Source organism: Rhamphochromis sp. 'chilingali' (genome assembly GCF_963969265.1).
Source record: "Rhamphochromis sp. 'chilingali' genome assembly, chromosome: 8".
Lineage (NCBI taxonomy): Eukaryota > Metazoa > Chordata > Actinopteri > Cichliformes > Cichlidae > Rhamphochromis > Rhamphochromis sp. 'chilingali'.
Genome location: NC_137935.1, coordinates 17,770,720 through 17,794,505, shown reverse-complemented (window position 1 = coordinate 17,794,505; position 23,786 = coordinate 17,770,720). Strand labels below are relative to the sequence as shown.

Here is a 23,786-nt window from a genome sequence, read left to right as displayed (position 1 = left end):
TGCATACGTGTATAAGTGGTTTGCACAGATCCGTGATTGGTGAGTACCTCTGCAGCTATTATTTGCCTTGATAAAATCAAAATATGTATTCACATGCATGACTGTGAATAGCTGTGATTTTCTTAAATATAGAAGTGTAACAAAGTGCTATTGACGTGTGTGTGTTTTTTTAAATATATGAGTGCTGGTGTGTGTGCGTGTTTATGGTTAGCCTCCCATTGGCCCAATTACTCCACAAGCAAAACCCCAAAGCTTCCAATCTCTCCTCTAAAATCCCTCACCCCTCTCACCTCACGGTCCCAGTGGTAGAGCCTCCAAACACCCCAACCTTCCAACCCCGCCCCACAGCCCCGCACGGCCAGATTGTCCATCACAATACACCCAACCCTTTGCAGGACCTCCACCACCTCCACTGTACTTTCTGCTTCCCTTCCCTCCTAAGTCACATGCAGTCATCACCGCTGCTTCACCTTTCTCCTCTTCGACAATCATCTTGTATTTCTCCTCCTTGATTTACCCTGTAAACTCCTCTTTTTGCCCCCTCTTCCCATCTGCCCCTTCCTCACGCCTCCATTCTTCCTCCTCTGCCCTCCCCAGTCCCAGGTGAGCTGACGACACAAGGAGAGCAGAAACACTCTGCGAATATTAATGGTTTGATCTGAATATTAATAAAGCTTGCATCTTAATGATCTATAGAAAAAAAACAAAGAGCCACAGTCAGGGCTATACTGCCTGTATTCACGCACGCACACACACACACACACACACACACACACACACACACACACACACACACACACACACACATTCATAGGCTTGCGCATACATGCAGACACACTGGGCTGAACTATCTGTCCTGCACTGTGTAGATTAGTTAAAACAGGGCCTTATCCTCCAACCTGCTGTTTAAATGCTGAGCATCACGTTCAAGACAAATGTGTTGTCTTTTTTTCCTCCTCTCAGTAAATGAAGACACCTCTTCTTTCCCACGTCCTTCTCCTCTATCTCCTCCTGTTGCTTTCTTCATTTTCTTTTTATCTGCTTCTACTCGTTTAGTTCAGGCAGCCCCCACTCCTCCCTCTACCTCTCACGGTTGCCCCATTTCACCCCTCCTCCCTTCCTCTTTACCAGCACTCTCCCTCTATTCCCCCCCCCCCCCCCCCAACTATCTCACCCTCTCACGCTCTATCACTTTCTCACTAGATTACCCCATCTCTCCCTCTCTCCCACTCCCAGCCTCACCTACTCGATATTCCAGCCTTGTTCTCCTGCAGTCTCCAGCACAACTTTCTGACCCACTTCCTCTCTCCTCCCTGGCCCCCTGATCAAAGCCTGCAGGACGGCATCGCCTTGGGCAGAGGAGAGGGAGTGAGCGAGATGGGGGGATGAAGGGATCCGAGCTGGGGGAAGAGAGAAAGAGACAGATAGAGAAAGGATAGAGCGGCACGAGAGAGAAGGAACAGAGAGATCACAAGGACAGGAAGAGGAGCCAGGTGCCCTCTCAGCCCAAGGACAAAAGCTCTTCCTGGCTGATCACACACACACACGCGCACACACACACACACACAGCAAGCCTGTCAGCGCCGTCACATCTGGTCGTGTACGTTATGTCTGACGATGGCATTGACATTAATGTGGTGTGATAAAAAAATACTGTGTTTTTTTTTTTTGGGCCATTTTTGTGTGTTTTTTTGGGGGGGGTTTGCGGTTCGAATCCCCAAAACAAGTCAACTTTACAAGTGATGGCCATTAAAATTCAACAGGATGTTTAATAAATTACACTTTCAGATTACATGTTGTCCAATCTTGTTATTCTGTTTTGCATTCAGGTGCGGCACAGGTGAGTGCACTGACAATGTGTATCTGTATCTCAGCAGGTGTCAGTCAGCCTGCAAACTCTCCCTCCTATTAAGTCATTTTTATCTCAGAACAATTGAAAAAAAGATCTGCGCAGATAAGAATTTCAAATATGTTGCACAATCAAGTCATATTTTTCTTGATTGCGGTGCAGCAGCCAGCCCTCTCTCCTTTGTTGATTTTAAGAAACGTGCACTCACTTCTTAAAAGTGAGTGCAAAAATTTAGTGCAAACTGAATTTCACTGACATGTTCTAACACATTTTTAAAGCCCAATTTTAAAATAGCCCTTTTTTTTTCCTGCAGCGCACAGCTTCCTCCTCTGTGGAGTCGTTATAATTTTAAGAACCTGTGTCTGGCTTTGAGATGTAAGATCTGTCCATCCCAGTGGCCGTGTCGGTGGGGCAGCTGGGGCGGGCAGAAAGGATGGAGGAACATCAGCCCATTTGTATCCAGAGCGAGGTGGCGTGTACTTTAACATTCCCGGCGCATCCCGACAAAGAGCACTAATTATAAATAAATTAGGGACACGACACGGTGTGCCACAGGGGGACCAGCAAGAGCAGTCACAGAATAGAGAGACTGATAGAGAGAGAAGAGGCTGCGTAAAAGAAATGGAGAGAGTTAGGAGAGAGGGAGAGGAGAAGACAGAGAAGAGCAGACAGGAGAGATTTGGCAATGACATAGAGGAGCAAGTAGGAGAAGAAAGTAGATAAGAAAATAGAGGAATGGAGCACGGGGAGGCCTGGGGATAGAGAGGAGCACAGAGAGGAGGAGTGAATGCAGGAGGGTATACAAGGCCTGAATCCTCAAAATATAGCTTGAACATACATCTGCTGCCAAAAAACTGACAAGATTCTCTCTAGATGACGGAGGCAGTGCAATATGTTTGAACTGAGATAGAAAAAGGTGGCAGGGAAATTAACAACCAAAATGAAACCGAGGGGGAAAAAAGAAATAAACCCAATACCACATGAACTGAACAGTAAGCGCGAGATGAGGGAAAAAAATACTATCCTCCATATCTGTTAAGAAATGAGTTCCTGTTATTTTAGAAGTAAATAATATAAATCTGATGAAATAAATACTACACAATAATCATAAGGTTGTGATATCGAGCAGAGTGTTCTACACACACTGGTAGTCAACACTCCCTACCTGCCACTCAAGCTTATCTGAGATGACTTGTCAACCAAGCAAGTGCATGTCAAGAGACTGCTGCATATAGTGTGTGTGTGTGTGTGTGTGTGTATATGGAGCAGGGAGATCTGTTTCTTTGTGCCCATGTGCATGTCGTTTTGTGTGTTTGGAAGCGCACGCATGCTCTCGTCTGTGTCTGGGTGTCTTGCGTGTGTTTAGCTAAGTGTGTGCATGTGCACAGGGAGAGAACCTCGCTGCTATCTAAATGGATCGCACTTCAGAGCGTGCCACCATTTCTCAGAACCTGCCATCTCCACGCAGACAGACAAACACACCGGCGGACAGACCGCGAGTGTGGTTTTTCGTGTCGGGGCGTAGAGTAAGGGGTGGGGGGTGGGGTGCATGCTCAACCCACTTGCTCCACTCAAGGTTATGTCCTGCCTGAAAGTTGAGAACTGATGACCGTCGCCGCAGCAGGGAAATGCGCTGGAGTTCCGGAGGACAAATAGCCGCTGTCTTTTACTTGCGGCCATTTCTCTGTGTAATGTGAACGTCTTAAATGATGGAAGAACAAAGTGGCTGGAAGATAATGCCAGGAGACATTTATCGTCGCGAGAAAAAAAACCTGCTTTGTGTCTCTCCGGCTGGACCGAGTCTTAGAGCTGGGGGTCAAAGGTCAGCTAGCAGTGACACAGACAGAGAGAGGTTGACAGACTGACCTGCGACTGCCCCACCGATATGCTGACCTCCCACCCACCTACCCCCCCCCCCCCACACACACACACACACACACACAAAAGTGACACCACAGTAGCCATAGTTACTGAGCTGCAGACAAACATGATGTCAGTGTATGACACAGGGGTGGCGATAAGACTACGAGAGATGAAAAAAACAACTCATCTAAGATTCTCCTCAACACGCTCACGTCCACGTACGACTAACTAGCCCCCAAAAATTAATCTTTCCAGAGAGAATAGGAATCGGCGTGGTTGCTCAAATCAGGCGCGACATAAAGTGCAAATAATATGAAACCGTCAGGGTCTCCATTATCAAAGTCTATGCTTTTGTCTTATAGGCTCTAAACTTTCTGCACAGAGGAGAGTTAAAGAAGAAGAAAGGTAAAGAAGGGCGGGAAGACAAGAGAGCAGCAGCTTGTTGCATTAGCATTCCACCAGCAGAGAGGCTGTCTGTTTGCCTCTGGCAGCAGCCGAGAGAGGGGGACACTCTCTGCATCCTCACGCAGCTCGTCTATCTCTCCCTCTGTCTGTCTCTGCCTGTCTCCCTCTCCCTCGCTCACCCTGAGTCTGTCTGTTACATTTCTCCCACCACTCTGCCACTGCCTGTCACTGTTTTTCTCCACTCTGGATGATTTTCTCTGCAGTCTTCTTGTATATTCCTATCACTCTATCTCAAACTGTCATCTTACTGTTTATCTTTCTCTCTACTAATTTCTATTTTGTCATCTTTTCTCTTTAGCTTTTCTCAGGACCTCGTGGCCCCGATCTCGCACAGAAATGATGCTGTTCACAAACTAGAGAGCCCTACAGATCAAGCCACGAGGGACGATAGTGAGTATTGAAACAACGTGCTGTGTCGCGATCTGGGTGGGTTCAACAAGTTCCTATAATGAGTTAAAGTACTCAGATTGTGTTTTTGTTGTAACGACTAAGGTGACGTGTTCGTGTTGCTACTCAAGTAATCAAAACACGCCTGTTGAAGAGGAGAGGAGTCACAGCTTAGGAGCAAGACTGCAGAGAATTCACAGGCTTGTTGCTTTTTAAGCGGTGGCAGAAATATCATGGCTAACGTGGGGAGACAGACATGCATTCATGCTCACATTCATACCTACAGCCAGACTGACAATCAGTCTAACACGCAAGTCTTTGGACTGTGGAGGAAAGCCGGAGCATCCATTGAGAGCACGCACTCCGCACAGAAAGGATGCTGCCCAGATTCAGACCACCTCACCATTGTTCCACCCAAACTAAACTCAAGGGGATGTAATTTTTTTGTATGTCATAGAGATTAGGAAATGCTTTAACAGGTTTCTTTTTAATGGCACTAATGTAAAAATTGTACCGTGTGATGATGCATGTGGACTTGAATTTACTTACAGTGATGGCCAAAAGAACCTCTTATTTCGAAGTTTTTACATTTCAGGATATTTTTTAAAATCATCTGGTCTTTAGCAGATCTTATCAATAACACATAACACATTACTCTGAGTTATTATTTATCTGCCCAAAAACTGAAGCCAGAAGCAGTGTTTAAATGTAGCATACTCTTCTGTATATCCTCTTCTGAAGTAAGACTGTAAAGTAGCAGGGTTGTTTTGCAGCCAGATCACCTGGGTCCCTTGCAGTCATTGAGTCAACCATGAACTCCTCTGTATACCAGAGTATATGAGGCCATCTGTGTGACAGCTAAAGCTTGGCCCAAAATGATGTCATGCAACAGGACAGTGATCGCAAGCACAGCAGCAAATTCACAGTAGAAAGGCTGAAAAAGAAAAGAATCGAGGTGTTGCATTGGCCTAGTCAAAGTCCAGACCTCAACCTTACTGAAATGCTGAGTAGAAACCTTAAGAGAGCTGTGCATGGGTGCTGGTTTAGCACACAGGCTGAGCAGGCAACTATTTGCTGTAAGGCTAAATGAAACAGACTGGTTCAATTCTGACCTCAGGCCCTTTTGCTGCTCGTCCTCTCCTCACTTTCCAGTCCTGTCGCCTTGTTATGTAATAAAAAAGTTGTGTGTAAACCTGCAAACCTCAAGAAGAGTGGTCCAAAATGACTTCACAAAGTCACACAGATCAATTACTGCAAGCTAGTACTGCTAAAGGTGGTTCAGCAAGCTACTGGATCATAGGGTGAAGCTAATGTTTAACACAGCTTCTGCATTTTGGTTTAGTTTTTGTTAAATAAATAATGATGTAACATGGCATGTGTTGTTGTTCGTGTGAGTTTTTTTTTTTAAAGCCCATAAAAGCACTGGATGACTTTCTATTACACCCTGATATGTAAAACTTTCACTGACAGAGTGAACTTTCTTTTTACCATAACTCTATGTGTGAAATTACTTGTTAGACTTTCTGAAATGACAGTTAGTTTTATCTACCAGTAAAATAGAAAATGTATAAAACACAGCAAATAAATGGATTTATATTCACACACGAGTTTCAGTCTCTTTGCTGTTATCAACGTCTGAAACATGTCTGCGCGTACACATCGTGCACATTCATTCCAATAATCATTAGATTATTGCATTAAAATGGTAATTTATTTATAGAACTATCGTGAGGGTTAATAAAAGCTTTCTACAACACTGAGTCACAAATGTGTAAACTTTGTCATACAAGTCAGTGTTGCAGTCAAGTGCAAAGCTAAGCTGAGTCCCTTTTTGCTGCCATGGTGATTGTAATAATTCTTGGCCACTCCAAGCATGCAGATAAATAAAAAGCAATCCACTAAATAGTATCATATTCATTTTTAATAATTCATTGAATGTATTAAAGCCAGAATTTTGCATTAATTATTAAATGTCATTCGTCCTGTAAATGAATACAGGACAGAAAATGGAGAGCACAGCCCAATCAAAACATCCTATTTAATCTTATTTTATATTGTGCAGTGCTCTGGAGGGAAAAAGTGTTCATTTATTACCTTATCTTTACTGGATGGTGGCAGCAATTGGACAAATGTACTGTGCAGTCTGTAAGTCTGCAACGATCACATTGTTTAAGTTCTGTAGTTAAAATTAGAATTTTAATGCGATTTGAGTTCTGGCCTTCAGCTATTGTGGCATTATTTTATGTCTTTAGTATGTAACCAAACAGAATGGTTTTGCAGTAAAATCAAGATTTGAGATCAAAGCTGTAGTCGCTCTACTGTAAAATGTTTTATTGCAAGTAAAATAAATGGAATCAAATGTTTATCTAAAGCTTTAAACTGATGTATACCTGGATTGATTTTGTACAGTATCTGTGAAGGTGTAAAGACCGGGAAAGACATATTTCTTTTTTATCTCTCGAGCCCTTGCCAAGTTGTCACTGGCCAACAGAGGCCCATCTTACTTCTGCCAGCCTAAAAGATTCTGCTCAACAGCAAACAAAAGCTGTGAATTTGCAAACATAACACTTTATACATGTTTGTGTTTGCAATCTTACTTGCAAAAAGGACTTTTATTGGAAAGAATAACTCAAATAACCACTCGTTAAAATCAAGGGATACAGAAGAGCATCTCTGAATGCACAGCATGTCAAACCTGGAAGAAGAGGAGCCCACCCCGTAACACTCCTGTCAGGCAAGAACAGGAAACTGAGGCTATGATTTGCACAGGGTTACCATAACTGGGCAACTGATGATTGGATAAAAATTGCCTGGTCTAATGAGCTTTGATTTCTGTTGTGCCATTTGGATGGTATGAGGGATATTTTCTTGGCTGTGGGTCCCTTAGTTCTGACTCAGCATTGTTTAAATGCCACAGCCTACCTGAGCATTTTTGCTGACTGTGTCCATCTCTTTATGACCACAGTCTACCCATCTTATGATGGCTGCTTCACACAAAGATAATGTGCCGTGTCACAAAGCTTAAATAATCTCAAAGTGGTTTAGCTGACAAATCTGCAGCAACTTGTCTGATGCTATCAGATAAACATGGAAACCAGGACCTGGTAATTTTAAGTAAAATAATTCTGAATTCAGCGACTGTATCTATATCTGATTTTAACTGATGAACAAAAAATACTATTAAATTATTAATTACTATTAAATGGAAGCATTCTGGCTTCTACATCGATTACATGGTTCTGCAGAGATCTTCACTGTGCACACGTCACACATAGAACATCATTTTGAGACATGTTGAGAAGTCAGTTTTGGTCCCAAACACAAAACCTTCAGTGCACAAGTGCAGAGACGCATTACTACAAGTTCTGAATGTTTTAGTGAGTGACAAGTTATTCCAGTTCATTCAAATGTTGTTGAAAAATGAGTCTTAAATGGGTATTTAACTTGCTATTTTGCACTTCCCCTAAAGTCCCCAAATTATGCAATTGTTACATTTTTAATTAATTATAAACATAGCAATTAAGTCAAAGCTGAAAGTAGGGAGAATCAGAGCAGTTGTTTCATTTAAATTCAATTTGTTATATTAAGCAAGTTTAATACAAGACTTTTCTAGTCCAGCCATCACAGCATACTTTTTATAAAAATATGGGGGGGAAACAAACCCCCATATTTAACATAAAAAACACAATTTGAAACAAAAGTAGTAGACATAAATCACTATCTTCCTAACTACAGACTATTCCGTCTGCCACATGTACACACATTTGAAGTGAGCTGTCAAGAGGGGAAAAGGGGCCTTTGACTCAGCCCATCTTCTCTGCCATGAAAGAAGTCAAACATTTTGAGGATCCAACTTTTGTCAGCAATTTCTACCAGCCTGCGCATGAACTGACGCCTTGTGAAAATCCATCACAGTTTACCATCACGGTCTTTGTGAAAACAACAAACATTTGCTTTTCTATAACCCACACGGGCTTCTGCAACAAAGTGTATGCAGTCTGAAACATATTCCAACAGCAATGCAAAAAAAAAAAAAAAACCTTAATAAATATATTTAATAACAATAAAACTAAATCACCTTATCAGTATGATGAGTACTCACCATAATATTCTAATGATTGCTCAGCTTTATCAAATTTAATTAGATTATAAAGGCTTAGCCTCCAAATAGCTCTGGGTAAGTAAATCACGTGCCGCTCAAGAGCTGAGCTTAAGCCAAGACAACTCTGTACTGTAGCCACAGAGACAAAATGCATTCAAACAAATTAATAGTCCATTAAATAAAAGCAAACCTCTGCCAGCTAATAGTACCTTAAAAGCATATTAGCATTAGAACAGGATAGACACCCATTTATCTCGTAGGAAAGTGTTTCAGCAGCAAGAAAGTCGGAGTTAAGTGAGCATGAAGCCTCGTGCTTCTTCCTTTACATACATGTGACTTCTGGTGGTGGAGGTCTTTATCCCCCACGGCGCTGTGAGTGATGGTCGACCTAGCCCGCACATGATCAATCCCCCCCCCCCCTTTTTTTTCTTTACTTTTATTTTTTTTTTTACATTGTCACTGAAACTCATCCTTCTCATTTAAAAGGTACTGTATCTCCCATGTCTCGATTAATCTCACTCTCTCTCTCTGTTTGCCCTTCCGCTTTTCCTCTCCCTGCATCCCCGCATCCATCTTGTTCCGGCCCTCCCCCTTCCCTCAGGCCCAGCCACCACTCTGGTATTCCCAAAGTCATCTGCAATCAGACATCCTCAGTGGATTAATTACACTGTCCTCACACAACTTGATTGAGCATCTAACATCTACACCCACCTCCTCAGACCCCAATGCTCCCTTCTCACCCCCACCCACTTACAGACGTTGAATCCTTTCTTCTCACCATCTTTTAAGCGCTCTTTCAAGCTGCCCCCATTCCCTCCTTTTTCCACCTTCTCCTCTGAACCTCTGCCTTCACCCTAACCCTGTCTTTTCTAAAACTGCTTGAGCGGTCATCCCCCGTCTTCTCTGAGAGCCTGGTTAATTGGACATTGATTGGAAGAGCCCCTCTCCATGATCTCTCCAGAATATTGGGATCGCACTAATTGAAGAATTAACTTGGGTGAGACTTGGACCTGGAAAAAGAAGCAGGAGAAAGGAAAAGACAGACAAGATGCTTCAGCTTAAACAAATAAAACATCTTTTTTTGTTTGTTTGTTTTTCTTTTTTTCCCCCCCTTTCTCAACATCTCTTCTCTGCTCTATTTTTCTTTCTCTCCCTCTCTTTCTTTCATTCTTTCTTTCTCCCTGTCCTATCCCCCAGTCATGTCTGTCCCGTCTGTAACAACCGAAAATAAAATTAAAATAAATACATAATTAAAATAAATGTCAATCCAATGGACCAATATGGCAAGGCCATGATGATGCACTTGGTAAAGTAAATCTGCCAGGCATCTTTCTTGGCCTCAGACAACAATTCTGATGGCTAAAGATCCAAATGGGACAGACATAAAACAAAAAAAAAGAAATACAACAGCGGACAGACGCATGCACAGGAAAAGGCATGCGATGAACTGCGTTTAACAATGAGTAGGTATAGACAATTTGCCACATTGTGAGAGTCGTTATCATTTGATTTTGAGTGACTTTAATCCATCAGCTTCTTTAACAAAACAAAACAAACAAAAAGAGAAGAAATTAAACTTCTCCAGAAGAAGTCTTTAACTACAGGGCAATCTTAACTTATTTCACCAAATAAATACACACAGTCTCTTTTTCACTCCTCTCTCCAACACACAACAAACACACACATTTCACATCAATCACAGATCGCAGACCATAACCCCAAAAAGCCGAGTGCAGCTTTGAGTCATTCTAAAATCATGATGGATGACAACTTCCCAAAGCAATCCCTCTGCGTGCCACCATCATTTAACTAAAGGCATCAACCTGCCCCAGCTCCTCTGTTTCCTCGGCCCGGGCGCTCTGGACACCTCCTTTCAAACCCCTGACATGATTCTGAAAAAATATAGTCCTGAGCAGACATATGAAGGCTGCCACTGAAGAATGGGCTTCACCCAAGTTTCTGATCCTGAATCCCCCTCCCCTATCCCCTTCGCAAACTGTAAAGGCAGCGGGAGACGGGACTGTGAGGAGGTTAAACTGACCTCGGGCTCATGCTTTGGAGCAGCTTACCCTGGAGTGTGAGATGACAAAACATTTAGCCCGATCTCACTTGCAGCTCACTGACAGGCTGAAACAAAAGAACAGCCTCGGAGGAATTTCAAATCATTGAATGAATGTCAATTAATTTCACAGGACAGAGTTGAATTGATTAGAATATAAAACAATCTTTCTTGAAAGCAAAAGGGAATTGATGTCCAAGGCCTTCAAACAGCGAAAGGGAGGAAGACAGAGAAACGACAAAATGAAAGGAAAAGACGGATGATTTTGTGCGTATCGGTGTGCGCTCTTAATTGTACTCAGGTGCGTGTGCCAGTGCGTTTGCGTGTACGTGTCCGTGTGTGTGTGAGCTCAGCACTTGTGTTGCACGCTTGGCTGGCAGGGTGTGTGTAAAGTAATTAACATGATAGCCTCCATCTCAGCCTGATAGCCTGTTCCCTGCAGCGAGGTCGTTCAACAGACACCAACAGACACCTGAGCTGCATCTCAGACACAACCCTGCATCTCAAATGCAAACACACACACACAGACACACACAAACATGTTTAACCCACATACGCCTGCTACCAACAAACACCGAGAGCATACGGTTATCGGCGCAAATGACAGGATGCATCTATGCCTGTCAGCAGCACATGGCATGATAGCTGACAAACAGTTTCTTCAAAATAAGCATTTGTTAATTCACCCTGAATATATCTGAGATATATGTATATATATATATATATATTTTTTTTTTTTTTTTTTTGCAGAGCGAAAGAGAGTGCAGAAACCAAGCAGCAACCTTCTTGGGTCAATGCAGAGGAGCCACAAACTGCAGAACCCCAAATGCTCACACAGACTATTACCACAAATGTTCAAATACCTCTGAGCAGAAATAAGCAGGTTAATAGCAAATTACAAAAAACATATTTTCATTCCCATGGCTACACTTATAAAGGAGGGTAATTTATTTTATAAATGTTTTAAATTTGACAAATAATTATTTGCCCCTTTAAGTGGCAGGTGGATGCCAAAACAGGCTAGCTGCCTTCTTTTTTCACTGAACTTAAAAGTGGATCAAGTTTATAGTTTATATGTCTTGTGAATTATTTTAAATGGAATTACCTCAATAAATAATATGGCTTGCTGTGCCACTCGTGTGTGAGTGTGTGCAGTGGCCACATATAGTTTGCAAAATGCATTTTGCTGTGCAAACTGTGACAGTGCTAGTGAATTAAAGTTGAGGCTGCAACGTGCACCCACAAACCAACAGGTGACAGGCGATGTCAAGATGAAAAATGTGAAGTTGTTTTTAACAGATCCAATCTCCACTGAATATAATTTAACAAAAACTAATGCCAAACTTATGGTCTATGAGTTATGGGAAGTTAGCTGAGATATGCCAGAGATGTGTTTGCATTACGGTGAAGAGTTAATTTTTTTAATTAATTTTGGCCTAAACATGATCACATTTTCATGATGCATACTAGCAGCAGTTCACACAAGCATGATTACAAGAACAATATGGCAGTCAATGACATGAAATAATGTAATAATACTGTAATAATAAGGAATAATGCTTTCTTTTAGTGTACAAAATGTTCTAGTCAAGCAAAAATAGGTTAAGCTCATATGGAAATATATGAATCGTGTTAGGAATGTTGACTATAAGTGCACAGGTGAAAGTTGTTGAAAAGTGGCCCCATATTGGAGCTCTCTATACCAGAAAAAGAGTATTCTTAATGATGCTGTAACTTTTTTAAAAATTTGACTGAAAGGAATTAAGCACATTTTGATTCTGCTAACTGACACATAAACAAAAATGAGGGAGTCAGAAACACAGCTTTGTTGTATGAGATATAAAAACGTTAGTGACGGGCACAGTGCTGATAATATCCTTCCTCCTCCTCCAATACAATCTATTGTTTCCCTCTACTTCTATCCTAATAACCCCCAAGACCTTCACTCTGCTCCTCTAATCCTAAAACAGTGTCTTGATGCAGACCCTCAAACCCCCTCTTTAGCCCCAAACAGTCCTCATTTGCTAAAGGATTAGAGTAAGGGCAACAAGGTCAAAGGTAGGCCACCACCAGAGACCCAAAAAAGAAGAAATACACACAGCGAAGTGAACAGAGAGCCACACAAACACACACTCATTAGCATTGTGTCAACTCTAAATGCGTGATGCTGCTTTAGAGCACACAATCTGAGGAGCAGAATTGCATTATGTATTCACTTACTGTAGGTGTGTAGGCAGGACCCTAACCCCAAGACATGTACTGAAACAGAGACACAAATTTGCATGAGCATGTACAGAACTAAATAAAATTGACCTTAACTCTCTGAGTCGAAAAATACGAACACCCATTTGGGTGAATTAAAAACAGCCGGGGTAAAAAAACAACACCTTTACAACAATATCGCCACTAAGGTATCGCTGAGTGAAGAAGTCTGGGAGAAAGACGAGTGGAAGAGTTGGGGTGAGAAAAGTGATTGTCAGGGAGAGAAGAAACATCACTCTGAAAACTTCTAAAGAAGGCCCTGCTCTGGGTTTTAAATGCTCTCCTCCCTCCATCACTCCCTCTCTCTTCCCACTTTCCTCTCATCCCTTTCATGAATTAAAAGCACGGCCGGTCTGTGGGGAGAAGCATAGTTAATTCCGATCAGATCTCCTCCTCCCCCCCTCTCCTTCTCCCACAACCCTCCTCCTCTCCTCCCTGGGCGACGGTTGCCGTGCAGTCTGACAGACGGAGATGCGATCTGACAGTAAACAGGCGTGTGGATGCCCGGCGCGTGATTGACACGTAGGCAGGTCGGTGGGGGCCCGCCCCCCTCCTAATCCTGCCCTGTCAGCTCTAATTGGGGAGGTGGGGCTCTATGTCACCAAGGTGACTGATTGACAGGACCCCAGCTTTGCATAGATATGAGGGAAAGGTGGGGAGGTTCACGCATGGCAGAACACTGTTAACACTACTATACTGCTAATAGAGATATGTGTGTGTGTGTGTCCGTGTTTTGGGTGTGTGCGTGTGTTTGTGATAGCTGTACACTCATGCACATTCACAGGAGCCCAGATGCAGGTGAACACACTCAAGAACATGGCTGAGCACACAAATAAACCCACAACAATAACAATGAACAACATTGACATGCATACAAGATGTCTGAACACAGAGTGCATCTACAAACACACATACGCACAGCCTCCTGACATGGTGTGATGAAGAGCAGGGGTTGTAAATGCTTCGGAGTGCTCAGATATGGAATTTCGTGGAGCAGCAGTCCAAAGGTCTTCACAATGTCAAGGCCAATGAACAGCAGGGCGAGGATTAGGCACTTTAACAGGGGTGTAACACGTCAACCTGTGGAGGCAAAGATGTATGAGCTGTGTTAAGTGAAAGATCATGTGAGTATCTTTGCATGATCAAAAACCACAAAGTGAATAAAATTAATAATCTTAATATAACACAATATTCTCCTGGGATGACTTGGGTATTCATGGCATTCATGAATGTTACTTTGACATGAACTAAACACTTAAACACAGATGCACACCACATGTAAATCCCCAATAGCAACACCACCGCCACAAAATAGCATCCCATTGCAGGACAACACAGCCTGCATGACTGCCCAGGTTTTCGCAGTGATGCATGGTCTTTGTCATGGCATTGGGTCAGCGCCTTGGCAAAGACCTAAAGGTATAGTGAGCAGCCCCATTCCATGAATGCCCCGCCTAAAAAGCCCACAGAATCCCAGTGCCAGACAAACAAAACCCAAAGAAAGAAACAAAAAAAGCAACATTTTACAACTTCAACCTAAAGCGCTCTATCTAAGCAAGATAGCATGGGTGCTGTAGGAGTAAAGTCAGTTTCAGTCCACTTCCTACAACACACCCCAAGAGATTCCTTGTTCATTACCTAACAGCCACACCTATTTTTCTGCCACATAAAGAACTTTATATTTACATTTATATCTGCATCTATACATATTTATATTTAAATGTATATCTTTAAGATATATTTGAATGTCATTCAATGAATTTGATTGGAATAAAGACGTTTTACCAAAAACCTCCTTGAAATTGGGTTGGTTGCTAGCAGATTGCAGTGGTCACCTGTACATGCATGGAAGATGCCAACTTGTCTGTAAACATTCATTTACTCTCTAAGCTATAGTGAAATTTTAAATTAAGGTTAATTAATTAACAAATTCGCATTAAAAGCAAAAGTTGTGCCTTGCTGCTACAGCTGATAAATTTCAAAAGTCACAACATGCGGGTGAATAATTGGACTCTGTTTCTGGTTTGGGTTGCAATTTTTTAAATTTGAATACAGCTAAAAGAGCAGTTTGCAGACTTCTTCCATATAAACCACAGGCATTTGAAGTGACCAGTCAGCAACTAAAGCAATCGCAATGAGGTTTTCCGTGTAGTACTGTTTACATCTTTGCAATCAGCTTCACACCAGGGCACCCAAACATCATCCCACAACCACCAAACCGGCTAGCAAACAGTGGTTACCATGAGGTTGCTGACCAGTTTCTAAGCCTGCATGACTGAGGCTGAAGCAAGTCATTTCATAGTAACTGCCAGCAGTCTCCAGCAACCCCTCACAATCAGCAAGGAAATACACATTTCACTCTAGTGAGCGGTGGTTCCCAGATGTGTTGCCAGTGTGTAGGCCTGAGTGGCTAGGTTCAGCATTTTTGCGCTACATTAGCATGTTAGCAGGCTAACATTCAGTTGCTAGCATTAAGCACAAGGTACACCTAAGACAAAAGTGAAATACTGAACCAGTGAAATTTGGAAAATTAAAAAAGTGGATACATTTTATTCTCCGAGAAACATGAATATCTGAGACAACAGACCAGATCATGCATTATTTTTCCTTCTGTGCAGAAACAGCTGACATGTAGCTGGTGTTTCATTTCAGCAAACATAGATAAAAGTTTGAAGTCAGAATAGTGAGAATTTCAGTGAGAAAGATATTAGTTAAATAAATCCTACCTTTATTAAGGTTGTGATGATGTTTACAGATGCTCATTTACGCTTCTGATCTTTCGGAGTCCAAAGGTTTGGCTAGTTTGTGGAGTGGTTTGAGTACATCCCACTTTTCACTAATAAGTTTTGCGAGTGATATTCTATGTTTTAAAGGCCTGAAACATATTAAAATTTAAGTCTGAGACCACAAACAAATCACCTAAAATAAGGATACTGTTTCATAAGAATGTGTCAAAGACCACTGCTGTAAAATTACCTTCTAATGATATCTGATTTTGGAGGGGTAATTATAAATTGTTAACTGTCATACAACATAGCTGTTATCTTTATGTGTGAATTTATTTTAGTGGTAGTGTGCGTGAGTGCTTGTGTGCACGTGAATGGGTGCACGCATGCGTGCATTTTGATTGACAGCTGCCACTGACCTGTGCCAGTCAGAGTGCCATGCTGCAGGGCGGTGGGGTCGATCGCTGCGGAGATGACCTTCGCCCTCATCTGCATCCTGCCTTCATTAGCAGAGCCAGGCAAGGAGAATAACAACCCAATAAATTAATAAAGAGAAAGAGGGAGAGTGGAGAGAAGGCAGGGTGGGAGGGAGCGGACAAGAGGAGAGCAAGAAGAGCAAGGGTAAAATGGGAAGAGAGTACAGGAGGGAAGGAAGCAGATGCCAGGAAAGGGCAGGAAAGGAACCATATGAGAGGAAAGAGCGGAGCGCTAAAGTATAGACGGGTGTAAAGAGATAGAGGGAAATACTAGCAAAATAGGGTGTGTGAACATGAGTGTGAAGGCTAAGGGTCTTCGGTCAGTTCAGGCAGAAAAACAGGCTAGTGAATAAGAGAAAAAAGCAGGAGAAGACAACGGGCAGAGAGGGTAAAGGTAACTGTTAAATACTTTATAACCCTATCAATAAAATCCAAATGCAGATTAAAGATGACTCTGCAGTATATTGTGAGAATGTACCAAACCCCAATTGAACAGAAATTATTTACCCAAGAAGGGCTGCAAACTGATATTGCCAGATATATTCCTCGTGCTGATTCACCAATGTGGCTCTGAGCGCCGTTAAAAAGAGTATTGATACATTACCATCTGTACTTGGTGTTAAATGCCAGTATAGAAAGTGATTCTCTAACTGGCCCAGGGAGTCAAATTTTGACGAGGGCCAAATGTTCCAGATTTTCCCTCTCGTTCATGATCGGGATGAAGTTAGCATGCCAACCACACAGCAAATGTGTTAATAAAGCATGAGGTCTAATCAGCTACTATTTCACTGGATACATAGCCTTGCCGGTCTTGTTCACAAGAGCACAGAAATGCAGGAAAATACCTCTCGAAAACCTCCACACTTGCAGTAAAAAGACACACAGCAGAGTCCAGGGGAAGCTTTCCGCGTAAATAAATTATGAACAAGTATGTTACGCAGGATAGACTGTTGGTTGGAGCTTTCCCAGGAGGCCTCTAGCAATGATACTTTCTCATCTTCCAGCAGAGTTGTATAGCATGCACCACCTTCCATTACTCCATCTTTGCGCATGAAAATACGGTCTATCCTTATGCCAGGAGATCTATGTTTTAAATTCCTCAAAGTGTAGCTGTTTCCAGCAATGAACTGCACCGTTCAAACTTATCTGGTGTTGCTAACACAGTGCTTCCCAACATTCAAGTCAGATCTAACCCCACTGCCCTTACAGATGACAGCAGTGACACCACAGTTGATTATGTATAAGTTTTCTACTCATATAGTCTACAGTGTTTTTGTTCAGTGGTCTGTCAAACCTGTACACATCATTAGGCAAGCTAATTTATAGTCTTTCCACTGCCTCCATTAAAAGGCAGTTTCATTTGCAAATAGTGGGAGTCTTGAACATATTTGGACAGATTTGACCCATGCCTAAAAATGACATGCAAGTACACTAGTGGTCAGAAGTCACTTTTTGAAGGTATTTTTCCCACCAGTCTCTGGCACTGATTTTTTTTTAACCACTCCTTAATACAAATCCCTTTAGTTGCGAGATATCTAAAGGGTTTCTTGCCTATACTTCCTTTTTACCAGTCCCTAAGGCAGTGAAGCAACCCTAAAGCACAGCATTTCCACTACCATGATTCAAAGCTGTTATTGGGTTCTTCTCCTGAAATGCTGTTCTTTGATCTGTACCAAACATGTCTACTGCTACTATGACTGAACAACTCTATCTTTGATTCATCTCTCTAGCACGCATTCCTCCAAGTATTCTGGTTTGCCTACATGGTCAACGGACAAACAGTAGTTCAGGTGCAATGCTCCTACTTGAACAAAGGATTCTTTGGTACACAGCCTTTCCAGTTGAATTGTGCATAATCTCGTTCATGTAGCTACATGCTGATCCTGAGATGAAATTTAGGGGTTCTTTTTGTGTTAAGAAGCCTGTTCTTGGAATGAATTTCTTTGGAGAAAGCAAATTTCGATAAATTAGACAGGTCACTTAGAGATAGATGATACATGTAGATTTCCAACATTGAACTTATAATCTTTTTTTTATCTAAAGATCTTAAAGGTCTGTTTAGTTGTTAATGTGATGATACCACAAACCCCAGTATCAAAAAGAACAGCACAGAGACCTCAGTTTTAAGGAGGGCCCCTGAAACTCTCTGAGTTTCAAATCTTTGTCATCTAAATGTTGAGGTATACTTTATCTCTCATTGTGACTCATCTTTATTATTTGTCTATTGTTATTTATCATTATCATTTGCTGAAATTACAAAAATACTGCACAACAAAAAAAGTTATGCCTCATTTGTGTTTACTACATTTATCAGTAGACAGTGGATCTATGAGGATGTGGCTCCACAGTGTAGTGGTTTACACATTTGCCTAACCAATGAAAGAGCCTTGGTTCGTGGCTGGGAGGAGACACAAATTTCTTTAGAGTTGCCTCAGGAAGTGCATCCAGCATAAAAATCTGTCAAATTAATATGCAGAGCTACCTGTTTTGGCAACCCTTTGTGAATAAGGAACCATAATATGTGTTTGTCCAAACAAATGAAATTGGATGTCTTTTGCTTTCATGCTACACTTCCTCCGGGTGTATATGTAGTTGGAAATCCCTTCTGACTCACTTTTGAATCATTTCTGACTGGAACACAACTTGCAGTCAGAAAACAGTATAGATGTTTCAGTTTGAGATACTGAGAGTTCATCAAGCCAGTCACAGACAAGTCTAACTGAATTTGGAGAGGCAGCAGCATCAGTTCTCCCAGGAGCAAAGCACAGCCTGCCATAACCGCCTAATAACACACATAACATCAACAAGACCCATCTGCTGAGAAGACAAAGGCAGTGCGCCTTTTCCATGTGTCTACCCATAAAGTGCTGCCTGTTCAGGGTCGAGGAGTGTGAGTGCCGGTGAGCGGGCCCTGCTGTGCAGGGGAGGAAATTCTCAGGACGATCGATGCAGAGGATTAGGACCGGCTTTGGGGCTCAGAGGCCTGGATCTGAGCAGTATTCTCAGTGGGGCCCCTGGGAGAGCTGGAGAGGAAAGCTGGAGGGAAGAGAAGAGGAGGGGCAAGGAAGAGAGGAAAAAGGGCTAACCTGGAACTGTCAAGAGGCTGAAAGAAGGTTGGCCGGGCTGGGAATAGAAGAGCATTCGGCTCACCAGGTGACATTATGATTGGCACTGAAACCCCACCACCCACTCTAATAAACACATACTGGTCAGCCTGATTGGATAAGCTGGAAAGTACAGAGGGAGGAGGAGGAGAGTTAATGTAACAAAATAGAGAAAACAGATCGACGAACTTGGATGAAGTCGGCTATTTGGTCTCCTTACACTCCATCTTTTAATTTTCTTCCGGTCAAATCCGTAGTTGTCTTCTAACTCAATGAGCGCGGCGCACAACAAAAGGCTCCGTGCGTCTGTGTGTCTGCCTCTGATGCTCATGATTGGTCAGCCCGTTCGCCAGCTCGCCGCTCTCCCCCGGGTACAGACGGTTGGATCCATGATTCATTTTGCAATGAAGAAAAAAGGAGAGAGCGCATGTGAGAGAAGAAACAGCCAAGACCACTGGGAAATTATACGGTGGAGCAGCGTGGTGGATCTGGAATTAAACGGCATAATTAATCAAGTAAAAAAACAAGCACGTTGCTCATACATTTATTATTTGCATTTTTTCCACTTCAGGAGATGTAATCAGCAGATATACATTGGGGCCCCTGATCCTTGTCACAAGGACCTGAAGGCTGAGCGCCTGTTTCGACCACTGACCCTCAAAGTATAAAGTAGGATCAGTTCTGCCCAATGCTTTTTTTAAAATTCCTCACTGACTATCATCTTCACACAATGCCCTCTGCCTCCAAAGTAATCTCTACAACAAGCAGAACAAGCCTCACAGAATCACGTTGTTGTCTCCCTATGCTTTAAATTAGGGCGTCTGCAAAATTGGGTTCACAACTCCGGGCCCTCGGCGGAGTTGTTCTGTATTATGAGGTGCGCGCTCTTGGCACGATGAAGAAAAAACCCAAAAAAATAGCCACTTTTGGAAAAACATGGTGGACTCGCAGGAATATGATCACACAGCTGCAAAGGCAAAGCCGTGTAAACATGGGGCGAAGGAAATTCAGAATGGCAAAATGTGGCAACAAAACTCGCACCGGGCTTCATGACATTTTGTAGCACTGTAACCGCGTGACAGCTGTTGCTTCTTCTTTCAGTGTTCCCTGGTTTCCCTCTAAGTGATCCCCGCCTCTCTTAAAGATGCACTTACAAATTGGGCACAGATGATTTAGCTTATATGAAGCTCGGTTAGCTGTCTCATCTAGCTGTAATAAGCCATTTATCAAATTACTGATTGGCACGTGTTTTTCTCACCGCCTTCTTCTTTTGTAGCAGACAAATGCTGCTGATTGGAGTTAAACCTAACTTAAGCCAACATTTGGAGTTATAAAAATTTAATGTCACCCCTTATAAGCCGTGTTTTTTTTTGTTTGTTTGTTTTTTGAAGGGCCCCTTTGTGTGACCCTGGCCTCCCTGGCCTGTGGTCACTTTGACTGTGATATGATATGCAAAAAGTTGTTAAGTGCATGAATGCATATTAAATCCCTCTCAGGAAGCCCAGAGTTGTCTTAGCAGACATTTACATTATGTAGATCCTCATTTCATAAAAAGCTAATTAAATGTATGCTAGCATGCACACAGAACTTTGACTTACTTTCAGACATTTGAATGTTTTTTAATCAGCATATCCCATGTATCCTAATATGTTTTTCTCATTGTTCTGTGATCAGTGAAAATGTAAGGCGTATTTATAGGATCTGACCTCTTAGCTCATCTCATACACACTACATTTTACTCACTTATCAATCCTTTATAAGTACTGGCAGTAAGAGTAGCTATAACAGTGGGAATATTGATTTCCCCCCTCCAAGCGCCACACATACACACAGGATAATCAGCATGAATGGGTCATATATACACATTTGCACATCATGGATATCCTCCGCTTTCACCCACGTTATACCCATTACACATAAATACCTCCGCCAAACAGTTTGAAACGTATCACTCTTCAGCTGGTCAATATGGCTTGTTCCTGAAGCGCCATCATCAATCGAGGTATCAATATGGAAATACCACTGTGACCCAGACATTAATCAATTGGGCTCCTAGGGGAGGAGAGGCAGGGCAGGGGCACCTAAAATCGTCAATGAGACGGATCGGGCCGCAGTCAGGCTCGGACAGTCTGTATTGATAAGAGCATTTCCACCTGTAGCGGCCCGAGCGGAGAGACAGGTCGCATCTGAATTCAATACCCGCCGCCGCAGCTGCGCGCTCCGAGCCCAGAAAGACACGGTTGAGCGGAGATACGTGCCTCGACTTATCATAAGACCAGTCTCTTTTCTCCATATATGTCGCCTTCCTCCTCATCCCCATCCACAATCTTTTCCTTCTGCCTCAGAACTTTTAGGCCAATGCGCCGCGCGGAAAAAGCATCACGTCTCTAACGCAGACTAACAATGACTTTATATTAAGTTCTTTTGTCTTTATTCCGAGGCTTACTTTGCTGAGCACCCCCTCCCGCCACCGCCTCCCTCTCCTCTCACAATCTCTGGAGTTTAGTCAAACCTGTTTCCTCCCCCAACTTCAGACTGTGAGAGAGGAAGTCAGTGAGAAAAGTCTTCAGATGCTCGTTTCTCGCATCCATCTCGCTGCGAGCGCGGGATTAAAGTGCCTTCTCACCGCTGACACCCAAATCTTGACACAATCAATTAGATCCGCGCTCACTGCTTTTGCTTCGTTTACCCAGATGCAGTAAGCAGCGAGGTGGATGGTTGGTAGCGTGAGACAAGTCAGCCTCCTAGTGGTGCGCTTGCGTATGCGCAAGGAAGAGGAGGAGGATCGCTTTACTAAAACAAAGTGGAACATTAGATCAGTGCAGCCGGGTAAAGAAAAGGCAAAGGTTGGGTTCGAAACCGTGCAAATCTCCGTGAACGCAACATTGGCTTGTCAAGCAATGTTGACAGTCCCCATATTTGACTTCCAATCACATCCCAGAGCACTCTCTCCCTCATGGTGCTTCTTAAAGGTTAGAGTTCATGGGTCGTGTGTCCTGTGTGCACACAGGCCTGCCCTTTTCATTCCTAATCAGCTGCTCTTTTTTTTTCTTACTGTGCCAGAATGGAGCGATGCACCACAAAGGTCATGGACATGGATTTCCTTTGGTTTGACTCAATGAAAAGGTCAGATGAGGGCACCATGAAATGGCAGTGAGGCCTTCACATCGGCCACACAGGGACCAGAGTTCTTACATCACCCTGAAATGGCACAGACCGAGCCTCTCTTGGGCCGCTCTCACAGGATCCAGGAAGGTCCTGTGGGCTGCTGTGACCTTGTCCCCGTCCCCCTGTGACTTAAGTGTCCCTCAGCAGTGTGCAGAAAGAGCAGAGCATCAGACTGTGGTACAGAGATTTGTGTGAAACTAAACTCTTTTTTTTTTTAGCCCATGGTATAAGTATACTTCTGCTAAACTGCATCATAATATACCAAAAAGCTGTCTTCTATAAAAGACTGTACTTTTCTCCATCCTGACATTTCTTGTTGAAATGTGAAAGGTCTTTGCTGGTGTTTTTATATGTTTATAACAGCACTGTCTGTCTTTATAAAGGTGCACTAGATTCATATTTAGCTTCAGTTCACGAGACCACTTTTCTGTGGTGATCATAGCTCTCTTTGGCATCAGATCACAACACTTGCAGACATAGACAGGTAAACTACCAGCTCACTTAATATCCACTGGTTTAGTCGTCAGCTTCCTTCCTTCCTCCTTTAACTACAGCTTTGTTCAAATACCCCATTTAAATAAAGCAGCATTTTTGTTGAGCACCACCATAATTATCCAACAGCCTACAAAAATAGATGAAACGTGAACATTACCTCTGTTTCAAACTGAATGACATTATTTTTAGATTGGAATTTCTTCTTATGATTTATCCCTATGGTGTTATGTGAATAAACTTAATAGTCAGTTTTAACACTTTAAGGCTTTAAAATGTTGACAGAAATAACCCAAACACCATCTGGACACAAGTACACCCATAACATTTGACCAATCACACACCTTCTTGGTCACTGAGAGCTATTAATGATTGTAAATATTTACCACAGTCTGTAGTTAATAGAATTAATTTCTATGACACCGTTTTTATTTTTTTCATTTCTTACGACAAAGCTTTATTAAGAGAGGATTCACCAGTTGAAATATCTGGGCTGTTATGGTAGCTTGGGGTTTCCTAACACATGACGTAACTAAACCGATAAAGAGACACAGGAGACGAGAGTTTTACAAGATTTGATTTATTAACTATGATACAGATCACATAAGGCCTTGCTGTATACACCATTCCCATTGAGACAAATTACCATACTCAGTAAATAATGAGTTTTTTTGTTTTTGTTTGATGTTATCATTTCAGTTTACAGTACTTCATTTATTTATTTTTGTATCATTTCCACCCCACCCCCCATCATTTCTTAATATTTTTTTTATTATCTCTTAAATAGTGAGAGTGGTGGAGCCCACTTCCTTGGTCCGGAAGAAATCATGCAC

At 42.4% G+C, this 23,786-nt stretch overlaps 1 protein-coding gene across 4 annotated transcripts in view; it reads right to left on the bottom strand.

Annotated features, from left to right (window-relative positions):
- The window catches only part of npas1 (neuronal PAS domain protein 1), a 68,775-nt gene extending 46,871 nt beyond the window's left edge, over positions 1-21,904 (bottom strand). The window contains exons 1-3 of one of the 4 annotated variants that reach the window (XM_080888129.1): positions 19,514-21,904; positions 16,133-16,213; positions 13,903-14,067 (exon numbers count right to left, since the gene is read on the bottom strand). The gene's annotated coding sequence lies outside the window, so the exon portion shown is untranslated. Of the gene's footprint in view, positions 1-13,902; positions 14,068-16,132; positions 16,214-19,482 lie in introns of all 4 variants that reach the window. The other 3 variants (XM_080888131.1, XM_080888130.1, XM_080888128.1) reach the window with 3 other exon arrangements.
- Between the last annotated feature and the right edge of the window lie 1,882 nt (positions 21,905-23,786).